Raw genomic sequence first — 15,112 nt, 5'->3', positions numbered from 1 at the left:
AGCGGGTGAATGAGGTCATTCTCACCGCGTTACTCAAGCCGCTGACCTTGAGGCCCATCGCCTAAGCCACATAGGTGGATCCCTGGTTCCAGAATGTCCTTGTTTAAAGGTAAATCGGTGTGAGGGTGACTAATGGTTTTAAAGAACTGACTGTAGGCGAATTGCGTGCCCCTAACTGAGAGGCAGTATGTGTGAATAAACCGCGAGGCCACCAGGCCTGGTGACACGATCGGGGGGGCTGATTTTCAAGAGTTCCTTTTTCTGTGCTCCTCTCTTATCTTTTCTCATTAGATTCCCATTCTCTGTTAAGCTGGCCCTGGCGGTGTGTAATAGTGTCAGTGTGAAGTTGAGAGCAAAAGACTCAGGCCTCTGAGCTCGCTGGCTGGTTTGCTTTTTCTGTCCCTTTAAAAAAAAATTCAACAGGAAGGTGGGACAGAGCTGAAAAGGAAAAGATTTTTAATACTGCAAGAAAAGAGAGGAAGTAGAAGCTTGATGATAAAATCTGCATGTGAAAAACCCTGACTTAAAAAAGGAGAAGTGGACAGCACTGTGAACTCTGCATTTAATCTGGATGAACACCTCCGGCTTGCAAATAAGAGTTTCTGCCCGCTCACATCACTGCGGGGGGCGACCAGGCCTTATTACATGGGAATAGGTGGGGGTCTTCAATGAGCAGATTTTGGACAGGTGGGAAGGTGAAGGACAGTTTGGGGGTCAGGTGGGTGGGGTTCGTTACTTGGGAATCCTTGGTGACAATGAGCTGTTTTGGCCTTTGTCAACAATAGCAAATGTTGGTGTATATACAGTACTTCCTGCCAGGACCCTTGGGAGTGCTTTTTTACATGTTAACCCTTTCATCTTTACCACGATTGTTCTGTAAATGCTGTACTTCTTCCTCTTCTTTTTTTTTTTTTTTTTAAGATTTTATTTATTTGTGTATTTGACCGAGAGATAGAGAGCCCAAGTAGGCAGAGCTGCAGGGAGAGGGGAGAAGCAGTCTCCCCGCTGAGCAGGGAGCCCAGTGCTTGGCTCCGTCCCAGCACCATGACCCCAGCCAAAGGCAGACGTTTAATGACTGAGCCACCGAGGTGCTCCTGCAAATTGTGTGTTTTGAACAATGAGGTTAGGAAATATGTCCAAGGTCTTCAGACCCCCTGGCGTTGGATCTGGAGTTGGTGCTCTGACCACTTAAACTTTGCACTGTCATGGGGAACCTGGGTGTTGAAGCTGCAGAGAAAGAGGGAATTCCTGTCCTCCAGGGGCACATGTCTCGTGCTGGTCCAAGGAATTTAATTATTCCAAATCCGGCAAGTTGCTGAGCTGGTCACCATGACCGGGTCGGGAGACTAGGGTGCAGACTGTGCACATTATTCCCGAGAAGACCCTCCCTCTTCCTGGACCGCAGCTCTATTCTGATTAGAGCGCATTTCCAGTGCACAGCTCCTCCCGCTCTGGACCCTGGTCTGAGCGTAAGCAGAGAGCCGGCTCCCGCCCATGGGGGCATCGCCTTGCAGGACAAAGACACTTGTCTCCTATGACCTTTGGAGAGGCTGTCGATTTGCAGAGTAGGATTGTGGGACAGAACTCTGGACAGCTTTCCTATTTGCCAGCACCCATGAATTTGTCAGACATCTAAACTCAGGATAGCGTACACCTAAAATGATCCAGAATGAGATTTTTATCTCTTAAGAAACACAGCAACAAGTTGATCATTGGAATCAGAAGAGGCACTTTTTTTTCCCTCAAAATGGGAGTTTAATTAACTCCCATTTCAAGAAAAACTTCTGTGTGTGAAGCAAACAAAGAAAAGCGCCTGTAGGAGCTCAGGCCAAGTAGGAATTGCAGGTCGAGTGAGTAAATGGGCAAGTTCATGGAAATTATAAAGGACATAAATGTGTTATAACTGTGCCATTTCACTGAGCTGTTTATTGACTGGGGCAATAATGATATATTTTTGATCGGTGATGAGTACAAGTGTTGAAATCCATCCAAGCCACAGAAGTGATTAGAAAGTTCCGCAGAGCCTGGAGCTCATGTAATATATGATTTTTTGCTAATTAATAAACATGGGACTCAAGTCTGTTACTTAACTGCCAAAGCCTAGCACACGGGCTGGCAAAAATGCTGTCTTTCACTGCAGGACGGTGGGAGGAAGTTTTTAGGTGAAAAACGTGAAAAGGAGAAATCAGGAAACTAATTTTTTAAAATAATTTATTTATTTACTTGACAGACGGAGATCACAAGTAGGCAGAGAGGCAGGCAGAGAGAGAGGAAGAAGCAGGCTCCCCGCTGAGCAGAGAGCCCAATGTGGGGCTCGATCCCAGGACCCTGGGATCATGACCTGAGCCGAAGGAAGAGGCTTTAACCCACTGAGCCACCCAGGCGCCCCAGGAAACTAATTTTTAAGACGTGTGATGCCAAAAAACGAATGAGATACATGTATATTTGGGCCAAATAAACAATTCCCGAGAAACCATCTTATGATGATCATACACAATCATTCACAGATTTTTAAATATACACACTTTTTAAGCATAATTTTAAACATACAGAGAGGTTAGGTGAGTTGCAGAGTTAATACCCCTATACTTTCTTTGTGCCTCAGTGTTCCTATCTGCGCGGTGGGAATAATAATAGAACCTATCTCATGGGGTTGTTGGGAGAGCAAAGCACGTTGATCTTTATAGTCATTGGCACGTCCTACGCACTCTACAGTATTTATTATTGTTACGTTTGTCGTTGATTTCAACAGCCCATTGTGAAATGGGCACTGCAGGGGAAGTTCTTCATGGAGGGGCTGAGTATGCTGTTTTCGGTCCTCGGCATTGGAGTACCTTATAATTCAGATTCGGGTCCTGCCACTTACCAGCTCTCTCCCCTCCCCCCCACCAAGTGACTCAGCCAGCCTCCCTCTCCTTCAGCTTCCTCCCTGGGACTGGGAATCATGGGAATGCTACTTGGCTCTCTCCGGTTGTTGTGGGGATTAATGAAGCTGAGACATCTAAGAGTCTTCGAACAATTCGAACAATTCGAGGGGAGTGTCACCTTGAGTTCCTCCAGTTACCGACTCTGTTGTCTCAGGCAAAAGACTTAGATCTCTTATCATGTTCATCTGTAAAGTGGGAATGAAGCCAGTTAACAGCCTTGTGAGGATTAAGCAAAATAACCTGTGTAAGTCACTTAACGGAGTGCTTGGCAGAATTTCTTAGTAGTCGTAGTAGGAGAAGGAGGAGGAGTATGAGCTAAAGTCCCTACTTCATTGACATTTCCTTAGTTTTCACCTGATGTCCCTTCTTGGTGCTGGGATCCCTCCAGGGGACCGCAGCCCGTTAAATGTCATGTCTCCTTCAGCTCCTCTGAACATGACAGTTTCTCTGACTTGTGTTTTGATGACCTTGACAGTGCTGAGGAGTGCTGATCAGTCGTTTTGTGGAATGTCCCTCAATTGGGGTTTTTCCTCTGTTTTTGTTATGATAAGAAAAACTCCGGTTGAGGGACAGTCTACAAAATGACTGATGAGTATTTCTTGAAGTTGGTCGATTGCCCTATCTCTCCTGGACGGTGCGTATCAAGGGCACATACTGTCGGTGTGATTTCCCGTGGCTATCTGGCACTTGATCTCCCTGCTGAGGTGGGGTGTGTCAGGTTTTCGACACTTTCAAGGTACTCTTTTCACACACACCCCCATCTTGGGAAAGAACTCCCCATCTAAGGAGAGGGGAGCTAGGTTCCTACACAGGCTGAGTATCTACACAGAGTTTTCAGAATTCTTGTACAGGGGAGACTGGTCTTCCCCCACTCACGTATTTATTCGGTCATTTCTTTGTATCTCTGTGAATGTGTGGGCGTTTATTTCATACTATAGGTCATGATCTAGTATACTGCTGTTTACTTTGTGGTGCACGTCGTTCCAGTCTGGGCCATTGGCAGCTCTTTCAAGCATACTAGGGAGATTGTCTCCTGTTTCCCTCTGATACGCTCCCATCATGGTGCTGGTGTTTTGGAGCATTTCCTTCATGCTCATCTTGACTCTTCCCTGCCCCTGTCTCGGAATCAGCCATTTCTCCAGTGAGCTCTGATGCCTTTTCTTGAGGAATGGTGTGAGGGACCAATTCCGGGCACAGGGGCTTGCAGGAATTGGATGCTCAACCAATATTCGTTCCTTCCCTCCTTTGGTGGGCGTTGGGCATGCACAGGAGGGCACAGCATGAGCGCGAACTCCCTGGAGCTGTCTGGGCAGAAGTTAGCCCCACCAGTCAAGCCAGCACGTTTCAATGAGTTCAGGCCAGGTCAGACCCTGCCCTGCGCTTAGCCAGCACTGTGAGAACTTCCCCTGCCTTCACGGAACCCCGGCCCTCTAGAATCCCATGAGAGGACAGTAGACTCGACGTGCTGGAGAAACTCGGACTAGAGAAGAGCTCGTAAGATCTCAGAGACGTCGGAGGTTTCTTACGTGAGATCGGACTTGAGCGTGGTTTATTCAAGATGAGAACACTAAAAAAAAGAAAGAAAGAAAGAAAGAAAGAAAGAAAGAAAGAAAGAAAGAAAAATGTGGGGAACAGATATCTTCTGGTGGATATGAAGAGGCCTGATTCCTGACCGGCTTTAGCCTTGGTGGGGGAGCAGCGTTATTTTAGATAGGAAATGGGGTTTATTGATCTTGGTGGGATGATGGAGATGGGTTTCAGCCAGTGGTGTGTGTTGGAGCGAGACTCACTGGCTCTCACAAGCCAACTGTTCCATTTTGAGGAATTTGGAGCGCAGGTTGGCACCATGTTGTTAGCTTGAAATCGGCCATGGTGGGAATGTTTATACTACAGACATCTGCAAACACTACAAATCGGGGCTCCCCTCTCCCCTCCAGCTAGTTCTTCAACATTTTCCTGCACGCTGCTGGCTTTAGCTGTCTCAATATCTGGTATACACCCTTACCCTGAATTTCTTTTTTTCCCTCTCCTGTTGTTTTTTTTTTTTCATATACATGTTTTTTGTTCAATACCTTGACAAAAACTATCAGAAATGGTTAGAAGAGATATGTGTGCCCTCCAATGTAAACTACATTTTCCTATATATTGGCTAAAACTCTAATTGCCAGAAAACATTGCAGTTTAATTGGGAGATATGGAAGCTTTGATGACCATTCTGGGTAACTGAGTTGGAAAGCCACAGCCCTCTGTCTTATCGGTAACACGTGCGAAGGTCGGTCTTCACCTAAGGGTAATCACCAATGTCCTCCATCAGCAGCCTGGCCGTAGGACTTTTCTCCTCTCTCAGGGTTGGGCTGGCTTGGAGGTATCTTCCTATTTCCTATGAAAAATGTGGGAAGAAGTAGTACCATTTTCCTTCCGCTGAGAAACCATGACTCGGCGGCATTCTGCTTGTAGTAGGAAATGCAGCCCTCCATTAGCCTGACTTTTGCAAAGATGATACCTGAGTAGTCCATGGAATAATGCTGAATAAAGACAGCTTTCATGAGGTCACCTCTTATGCATGCGATATGGTATTAAGTGTTATGCTGAATTAGATTCAGAGGAACTTACATTTCATGCTGCTCAACTAATGGTGGTCCCATGTGGGTGGCCAAGGAGAGCAAGGTTAGGGAGAGAGAGAGAGACTTACTCTTACCTGGAGATGGTGAATTTCTCACTGTGATCCTAAAAGAAGATAGAGTTGCTGTATCTTAATTACCAGGACTTTTTTTTACCTTTTACCTTGCTTTGTGCCTTCCATCAAGGAGGTAAACTTCCTCAACTTTTATTCCTACCTATAATTGACATTCCTCCTGGTTTACAGTCAAATGGAATCTTTGGGGATAGAACACTCAGAATATTGCAGGCATCCTGGCCATATCACAATTCTGTGCAGAGTTCACTCTGAGTCATCATATTCCCTTTTAGTCCAAATGGTTCCTAGATGGGAAGGCTCTCAAATTTTCACTGATTTCCTAGAATCCTCAATCTCCTTAGCTGCCTCCCATAAATCAGCCACCTCAAGCAAGAGTGACTTGGACGTCTTTGGGATATCCTGGTCCAAATAAATCACTTGAAAAGCTCCCATGGAGGGCCAAGTATTCATGAAGCTGTTTTTTTTTTAAAATTGTGGGAAAATATATGTAACATAGAATTTACTGTTATTTTTAAGGGTTTTATTTATTTATTTTGAGAGAGAGCGAGCACGCACGGGAGCGCATAAATGGGAGTTGGGAGGAGAGGCAGAGGCAGACGGAGAAGCGGATTCCAGGCTGGCTGAGCAGGGAGTCCGACGCGGGACTCACTCCCAGGACCCCGGGATCATGACCTGAGCCGAAGGCAGGTGCTTCACTGACTGAACCACACCCAGGCGCCCCTAGGATTTACTATTTTTAAGTATGCAGTTGACCGACATTAAGTTCATTCACATGGATGTACAGCTACAGCACCGTCCATCTCCACAACGCTTTTCATCTTCCCAAACTGACAGTCCACACTCGTTGGGCAGGAACTCTCCACACACCCTTCCCCTCCACCCCCAGCTGCCGGCGACTGGTTCCACTTTCTGTCTCTGTGGATTTTATGCTCTGAGCACCTCAGCTAGGTGGAACCGTGCAGTATTTGTCTTTTAATGACTGGCTTACTTCACTTAGCAAACGACCTCCAGGTTTCGGGTATCGAGAGGGGCAGTTTTTCCACATGCTGGCCAACGGGGTTATTTTCTGTTTTCATTGCTTTGTGTTCATCGTTGTTTGTGAATGGCCACTGTCATGGGTGTGAGCGACCTCATCGTGGCTTTGATTGGGGATGTTGAGCAACTTTTCAAGGGTTTGTTGGCCACTCGTGTATCTTCCCCATAGGAATGTCAGTTCAAGTCCTTTGCCCGTTTTTTAAATCAGGTTGTGTGTTTTTTTGTGGTTGCACAGGTGTTCTCTTGATTACCTGGGTAGCACACGACTTGGGGAAGCTAAGGAATGTTCATCCGGTGTCCTGTGGGGCAGCCCATTCTGTTGGCACATACGTGACGCAGAGATGAGCACACGGAGACTTGCCAGTCTGTAGAGCTCCATCTTGTATTGAAAGATCTGCCCTCGCCGCTTACTGTGAGGGGTGTTTAACTAAGTCACTCGCTGCTTTGGGACACTGTGTGGTATTACCATCTAACTTTGTACGAAGTATTAACCTTGAAAATAAAACTTTCAGTTACTTGTCAGCAAAAAAAGAATGACTGTTTGGGACGTGGAAGCTACAGAAATAGGCAAGTCCAACAAACAAAGAAGAAATTTATTTTATGGAGAAGGAGGAAGTTGGGAGGGGTTGTGTGGAATGATCTATTGGAGAAGAACAAGGGTTCAAGGTGATGACCGTTTCTCACTGGTTGAGTTGCAGGGGTGGTCGAATTATAGGGGATGCGATGTGCATCTCTCCCTGTTGGGACCTGTAATTGAGGATTCTTTTCTGCTGATGATTCTTGTCTTGGGGTCTGTAATTAACAATTTTCTTACAATTGATGCTGAGTGGTACCGCTCCTCCTCACCAGCCTCCCATTCTAGTCTCCCAAGTCTACGTTAATGAGGTTTCCTTTATTAATTTCCACATAAACAGCAATATAATCTATTTGGGGGGAAAGGAGGAAGCTGAGATGATGTCTTCTCATTTCCCAGCATGATGATATTCTGGACCAGGGGTTGACAGACTCTGGCCTGTGGGCCAAATGCTACCCCCACCTGTTTTTGTAAATAAAGCTTTATTGGAACCCAGCCATGTCCATTGGGACAGTATTGTCTGTGGCTTCCGTGGTGCCTCAGAGCTGAGTGGTTGTGATACAGATCATCAGGCCCACGGAGCCTCAAACATTTGCTTTCTGGCCCTTTCCTGGGAAAGTTTGCGAGCTCTTGGCTTGTGGTAGACATTTAAAAGATACCTTTTAAAAAAATCTTATATATAATATAACAATATTGATAGCTGGCTGTTCACTCTACCGTGAGCACTTTGCAAACTATAAAGCTCACATAGATACACATAGGATAGCTTTTCAAGCTTGCCTCCAACAATGTATCCTTTCGGCCTTTGTTACTTGGCTGGGCCAGTAGCTCTGCACCCAGCACAGTGCTGGTACCAGAGGAGGCTGAGACGTGGCTGACACATGGCTCTGCACAGGGAGCCCCTGCAGAGTCATCGTCCCTAACTCTGGCCTTTCCCTGGTGCTCTTCCTGTTGATACTGAACTTGGGTGAGGTTGCTGTGATCTTGAACGGCAGTGAGAGGAGTTGTACGGCAGGGGCATGGCCCGAGAGTGTGCAGCATGAAAACCTTGCTGCCTTTTACCCTAAAAATAGCATCCTGCTTCTCTTACTCCTCCCTCCAAGTCCAAGGTGCAGCTTTGCCAAGGCAGTGATTGCCAAGTTTGGAATTCTGAGATCCTGTTGGTTTTGCTGATTTTGTTTCATCATCTGTTTCGCCTTTTGGCTGCGCATATGATAAATGTATGCTGACTGCTTGAAGAATTCTTGAGCTATAGGGACAGGACACTGCCTTTGAAAAGTCTACATGGCGTGTTTTGGCAATTCAAGAATAGTAAACATTTACTATATTTATATATCACCTTATTACTATAGATAATACTCTTTGAGACCATTGGAAATCCTATACACACACACACACACACACACTCACTCACTCACTCATACCCACCCACAGATACCCAAGAAATCATCAAGCCAGGAGTGGCATCTATCTGAAGGTATTTTCTTATAAGTCATTTTGTATAATCCAAATAGGATCCCACTAATGGGGGAACCTCCTCACATTTTCCTACAGATATCATACTTACCTAAAAGCAAAGTGGAGTCCTTGTTCCATTTCATAGACTCTTACTGTCCCATTGTGTCTGTGATGTCAGTGAAGTGATAGGCATTGGTCATAGTAGCGCTGATACATTGAACACTTGGTAGTTCTTTCCTTTAACTTTCTGAGAAGGAAAGTTGACCTCTCTTCCCCTCAACCCACTGCCCCATAATCCCATCGTCGGTACTTCTATTCCAGATCTGGCACTCTAACCTCCAGTGATTTTAATTACTCTCCCTGGGAGCCATTCTCCAGATGCTATCTCCCTCCTCAGTTATCAGCTTTGCTGTTGAGCTTAGCTCTCCTGGGATGGTCTTCCTGTAGACGATCTTCTTCAGTCGGTATGAGGGCCGTATTTTTTTTTTTAATTTTGACATTTGTGTATTTTTACTCCCTAAGAGTAGTTCTCCACTAAATGTTTGGTATGTATTTGCCATTATCTTTCCAGTTTGAAGACAAGTTTTGGAATTCAGATCCTCCCCTTTGAAGTCCTGGTGACTTCTCAGAACAACTTGGCCTCCTTCATGCTTCCAGTAAGCAGCCTTCTTCGTCATGGGCCAGTGAGAATTCATTCATTTCTGCATATTTTGAGTGTCTGCCGTAGAGGCCGGACACTGGGCCAGGGGTTGGGAAGACAGAAATAAAGGATGTAAATTCCAAGCTCTCTGAGCTGGGCCACAACTGGGGAGCGTGTCCCACAAAAATGTATAACGGAAAATGGGAGGTATTCTTTGTAGAGGGATGTACGACATGCGATATTAAGCCTGGGAAATTTGTAAACTTACTTGAATCTTGAAGCTGAGTTAGACGGTGGATAAACAGATCAGATGAGAAGCACATAAATATTATTACTTTTTTTTTTTTTTACCCTGAAGTAATAGATGGAAACACGGAACGAAATAAAATGCTCGTATTGTAACCAAGGGCCCCCAACAAGGCTGGCGCTCTTGCATCATTATTGTTCCGGCACATTCTTGGCGTGTGGGTCATTAACACTGAGTCGAGGTCAGACGAGCATGCGCTCCATCTGCCACGCTTTGATAAGTCAAGTAAAATGCTGATGGAGATCATTTGAGATCGTCTCTGAGCTGTTGATTGCATGCTTGCAGTTCGTAATCAGAATGTTGCAAAGTAATTGTTAGACCAACTTGCCAAGGCTACATTTTGTGTCGTTGCGACTGTCAGCACTTTGGTGCTGCTGCTCTGCACGGAGAATGCTTGCCTAGCACCTGTTGGACGACTGACGCCGTGCTCGCCGCACAATAGCCTGGATGACTCTTCTGGCGTCCTTGCTTGCCGCCCCCATACAGCCACTTGGAAAAGGAGCATCGGCGTATTCGGTGAGAGCAAGTGCTCTGTTTTGTGTGGTCGACAGAATGCGGCGTATCGCAGCTTTCTTGTAAAAATCCCCACGCATGGTGCCTGCTTTGCATTCTCACTTCGTCAGTGACTGGTTATGCGACCTCGGGTAGCTTGCGTGTCCTGAGCCTTGTTTTCCTCCTCTGAACAATGGGGCTAAGAGAACTTATTTTGCAGAGCGTTTGGGAAGATCGGAGATGACAGGTGCCATCTTGTCGGCACGAAATAGCCACTTGGAACATGCTAGAAGCTAATGGGAAGGCATCCAGTGTGGTTAGCCAGGATGATACCACACGATTATACAATGAGAAGACAAAGATTTCCAAAGTCAGTAGTCCAAAAATATATCGCAGGTGTGGAATATATGGTGTCAGCCCAGTTTTCCTGGCTAGGTCGTACTTGCCAGAGGCACACCAGCGGACAGGGATGCTAGAATTTGAACCACAATTGTCCATGGCTCTACAGGTCTGCCACACAGAGTGCATACTGGGCCATCCCATGTACACCATCCAAAGATAGGAAGGACCTTTATAAAACAAAGTTAAGGAGGTGTGTCATTTAGCCATGACGGCATAGAAGAGACATTGCCTAGCACTCGACATGGCCAGACCATCTGGATCTTTCTCATGGAGAAAGCACTGGCCACAAGAGAGTTAAGCTCAGCAAAATCACCCTTCCTTTAAGAAGTTCACTGTCAGATCTAGGGACAGCCCACTGGCTCCTGGATCTTACCATCGAAGGAGATCTGGGAGGAGAAGCTCAGTCTGTATTCTGTGGTAGAAAGTCACTGGTGTGGGTTGCTGAGATGTTTCTCTGATTCTATCTAGTGCTAAAATCTAACATCTGTGTTCTTACCTCCTAACATCGACTATTCCACGTGGTCAAAATAGAACAGTAGAAATCTCTTCCAAGAGCATGACTCCTTCACAGATTGTCACTCCCCACCCCCCACCCGCCAAAATTGCATCAGCTGGGTGAGGGATAAAGTCTTAAGAGAATTTTTATTGGAAGGTAGCACGCAAAGGGGCCATTGCCTGTCCATTTGTGGTTTCACAAGTCAAACTGTTAATGTTTCTCTCCTTTGTTCCTCCACTTTGGGTCCCTCCGAGATTTTCTAGCTGGTAGTGGATTTGGCATTTTTCTGATGCCAACATTCAGTCCTGCCTTTCTCCGCTGCTCCCTCCCCGTCCTCCACCTCCTGCCTGCTTGTCCAAGCGATGTCGACAGTACTTAGAAAGGGTGCCTCATAACTGGGGGAGGCATTAGCCCCACACTCTTTGCAGATCGTGGGGATACATTCACTCCCTTAGCCTCCCCCCAAAAGTGGTATTTTCCTGAAATGTTGCTAGTCAGTCACATTTCGAGGCATGGCACGATTTTCTCAATCGAGGACAAGGATGTGTCGTGCAACTGAAGCAAAACTGTATCACATATGTTTCCCAAATCAACCCTTCCCTTCGAGGAGGAAACTAGATTAGAAATACTGAGTCTGTACAAACGTTCTACCTCTTGATGTTTCCTAAATGTGGTAAATCCTGATTTTTTTTTTTTAGGTTTTTTAAAGTTTACGTAATGCGATTATAATTTTGAAGGTTAGTCAAGACTCTGCGGTTTTCAGTTTACCTTTATATCATTAAGTCACTTCATCGTGATCACGCTGAGAACAGGACGCTCCCGTAATGTCACGCTTGGGATTTCATAGCTGGACCGTTGGTATCTCTGTCCACCCTCAGCCCGAGGCTTTAAAACGTTGTCCTCTTCCGATATATTGGAAACTCACCAAATATTGTCATTGGCGATGTTCCCTGTGGTGTTCAGTGCCGGTTTGTAGTCTCAGGGACACCCACACAAACCCAAACAGTTTTTTGTTGTTGAGATTTCTGAAATTTATCACAGTTTGCTTTGCTCGATCTTGACGGAAATGTGAAAGAAAAAAGAACCGTGTGCTACCACGTGTAGTCATTTCTCGTAGACGTGGGGGCATGTCGGTAGACTCTGTACATTCAAGAACTGTTTCTCTAATGGTTCATTCTTTGAATGGAGGAGTCAAGCATTAGGATAGAGGAGCACCTGGCTGGCTCAGTCAGGAGAGCAGGCGACTCTTGACCCTGGGGTTGTGAGTTCAAACCCCATGCTGGGTGTGGAGAGTACTTAAAAAATAAAATCTTTTAAAAAAAAGAATGATGATGGGGATGGATTTATTGCTCTTAAAAAAGGTTTGTGATATAATAAGGAAAGTGTCATCAGCTGCAAAACAGCATGACTGCTGTTTTGTTATGTTAGGAATAAATTACAGGTATGTGTATAATTTTATTTATGTAAGTCTTTGTCTGAGAAACTCTGTATACCTGACTGTAGGAGAGATCCTGAAGCCACATAAGCGAGAAGTTCATAGTGATTATTAGTGGGGCCTATGGACTTGTTTTCTTTGTTCTTTTCCTCAAGTATGTTTTCTAAGTACTCACAGTAAATGTTTTGCTCTGCTCTCATTCGACTCCTCTAATTTTGAGAGGTTGGGGCACAAGAGAGGACAATACAGGTACTCACATCCTGGCAAATTATAAAAGTCTCTCCTGTGTCTTCCGGATTGATGCAGACCTAGAAAGTCCTCGTGCCACATGGCGCAAAAGCGGTTTCTTTCCCCCAGTCTCTCCCACAGGCCAGATGCTGCACTGAGAACGTGGAAAGGGCTAGGAAGTGGGCACTCGTATTGCCAGGGGGGAGAGCATTTTGAGAGTTTATACAACTTGAGTCCCACAGCTGATGTGCACCTGAGCTGAGAGGCAGGCTCGGGTCTACTCTGAAATTAGCTTTTCTCATCTTGCTGGTTCTTGCCGTAGACATCTTGCTGCCGTTAGGATGAAAAGGTTAATGTATGTGAGCGGATTCTAAAGTGTTGCTTTAAAAAGAAGGTGCTCAGAGCTTGTACCAGCGTGTACCATCTTTGCTCCTGCAAGTGTTTTCAGTGAGACTCTGAGCTTCTCAGGAGGCAGAACCGCCTGCCACCCCCTAGGCCTGCGGAACAGGTCAGTGGGCAGGCTGGTCTCCAGGACTTGGGGGGGGCACCTTGCTGAATCCTGGGTCTGGGAACTTGCAGCCCGTGGACATCCCACGAAGGAGACCGTCCCCGCTGCCTGAGCGGCCACAGCACTCCCTTCCTTGTAGGGCAAACCGTGGTCTTCTTGGAGCCCGCAGACTTCATCCCGAAGGCTCCGGGGTCTTGAACGATTTGCCAGTCCAGGAGCAGCTCTGTTTCACATCCCCTCCTAAACCTGCCAAGGCGTCTTTAAAACAGTCTCTGGAAGTTTCTAAAAACTTGGATCTTGAGCCGAGTTCCTTATGTGATGTCGATTACACAATCTGTTGCTCTCACCCCCTTATCTCTCTTTGTCTTTCAGGCTTCCGCTTCCAACACTCCCCTCAGCTCGGTTCTTTCCCACACTTGATCCCAAACACCGTGGCTTCCTCAAGAGATTACTCAGTCGGCATCTCTCTGCCAAGTCCACATCCCCCCCGAGCCGCGTTACAGACCCCTTTGGGGTGACTGGCTTCAGTGGTGGGGGTGTGCGGCGGGGGGGGGTGCGCCGTTTTGGGGTGGGGAAGGTGTGTGGGGAAAGGGCCTAGGGTAGTCACAGGGTACGCTGGTCACTTATTAAGACTTAGCCGCTCAGTGGGGCTACCGACATAGTTTAAAAGACCCACCTGAGAAATGATTTCCCAGGCACTACCCTCAGCCCCCCTTTTGTTGTGAGGTTCTCGTTTCATGATAAAGGAATCGCGCACAGGCTTACTTCCGTCCTATTCAGTGTTCAACGCTCTGTTTTCAAAATCCATGTAGCGAGTGCACCGTGCATCAGGCATCAGCGGTGCACCTACTAAATGTCAAAGCGGCAGGATTTCATGTTGTTGATTTAAAATCTCTTTCTCTTCCAGTTTTCCAAAGAAATTAGTCCTTTTTCTGGGTGAAACGAAACCAGTTTGCTGTTTTCCTAGGGTGAGTGATCCTTTAACCCTTTTATATATTTTGGAGATGACTTTATCTTTTATATGTATTTTATATATAATATATTTTATATATTTTCCCGTCAAAATTTTATCCAGTTCTCATGATGCTCCAGGAAAAGGGCTTGCTAGCATGCGTTCTCCAGAAGCTTTCTCCCTCTTGGTACCAAAGCGTTCCTTCTACTCCTCACATCTCTTCCCTTCAGAAAGGACGGTTTCACTCCTGTATTTTTCGGCCATTTCTTTTTGCTTGTACACGTTTTGCCTCTTAGGAATTATTACCATTGTTGTGCTTACCTTGTCCGGCTTACAGGGAGGAGGAGAGAGGGAGGTTTCTCTTTTTCTGAATGACTGATGCACAGAAATACCGTGGGCGAGGAGAAACCATCCGTTTTGTTCATGTGACACACTGTCTTGTGAATATCATGACAGAGAGTAATAAGATATGAACGTGAAACGGGACTTTAGAGCCCATCTGACAAAGCCCTTCTGTACAGCTGGGGCAACTGGAGGCCCAGAGGACCTCCCATCCCCCATCTAGGGATCTCTCGGACAGCAGCAGAGCTGGGATGTTGAGAAGCACTGACTCCCAGAAGCATGGTGGTCTCCCCCTGCTTTCCCCCGCCCCGACCCACCCTGCATAGATCTGTCTTTCAAATCCCCTTTATTTCTGAGGATGCAGAGCCATAGGTGGTTAGACCGAATAACATCCCTCCAAGGCATGCATCGGGAGGGATGCTGTTTAACTCGTTAACTTTGCAGTTATCCTGCTTGGCTACTACCAAGTGGGTGGAGGGGACAAATCCAGAACACTTCTGTTACAGACCTCCTCCCAGAGGGCGTATTTTCCTTGGTGCTTCCCAAACCTCTGCATTTGCAAAGTTGTATGTCACGTGCCCGAGCGGGGGTAGTGCTCTGTTTTGCAGCTAGAAAGTG

The 15,112-nt window shown here is 46.3% G+C and overlaps 1 protein-coding gene across 6 annotated transcripts in view; it reads left to right on the top strand.

Moving 5' to 3' along the window:
* ATXN1 (ataxin 1) overlaps window positions 1-15,112 on the top strand; it is a 394,638-nt gene that overhangs the window by 193,575 nt on the left and 185,951 nt on the right. The window contains exon 5 of one of the 6 annotated variants that reach the window (XM_046004628.1): window positions 14,108-14,168. The exons of the other annotated variants lie outside the window; for them this stretch is intronic. The gene's annotated coding sequence lies outside the window, so the exon portion shown is untranslated. The remainder of the gene's footprint in view (window positions 1-14,107; window positions 14,169-15,112) is intronic. 6 annotated transcript variants of the gene reach the window in all.

Source organism: Meles meles, chromosome 5 (assembly GCF_922984935.1).
Source record: "Meles meles chromosome 5, mMelMel3.1 paternal haplotype, whole genome shotgun sequence".
NCBI lineage: Eukaryota > Metazoa > Chordata > Mammalia > Carnivora > Mustelidae > Meles > Meles meles.
Note: the sequence above shows the minus strand (reverse complement) of the source record. Positions and strands in the feature narration are given on the sequence as shown.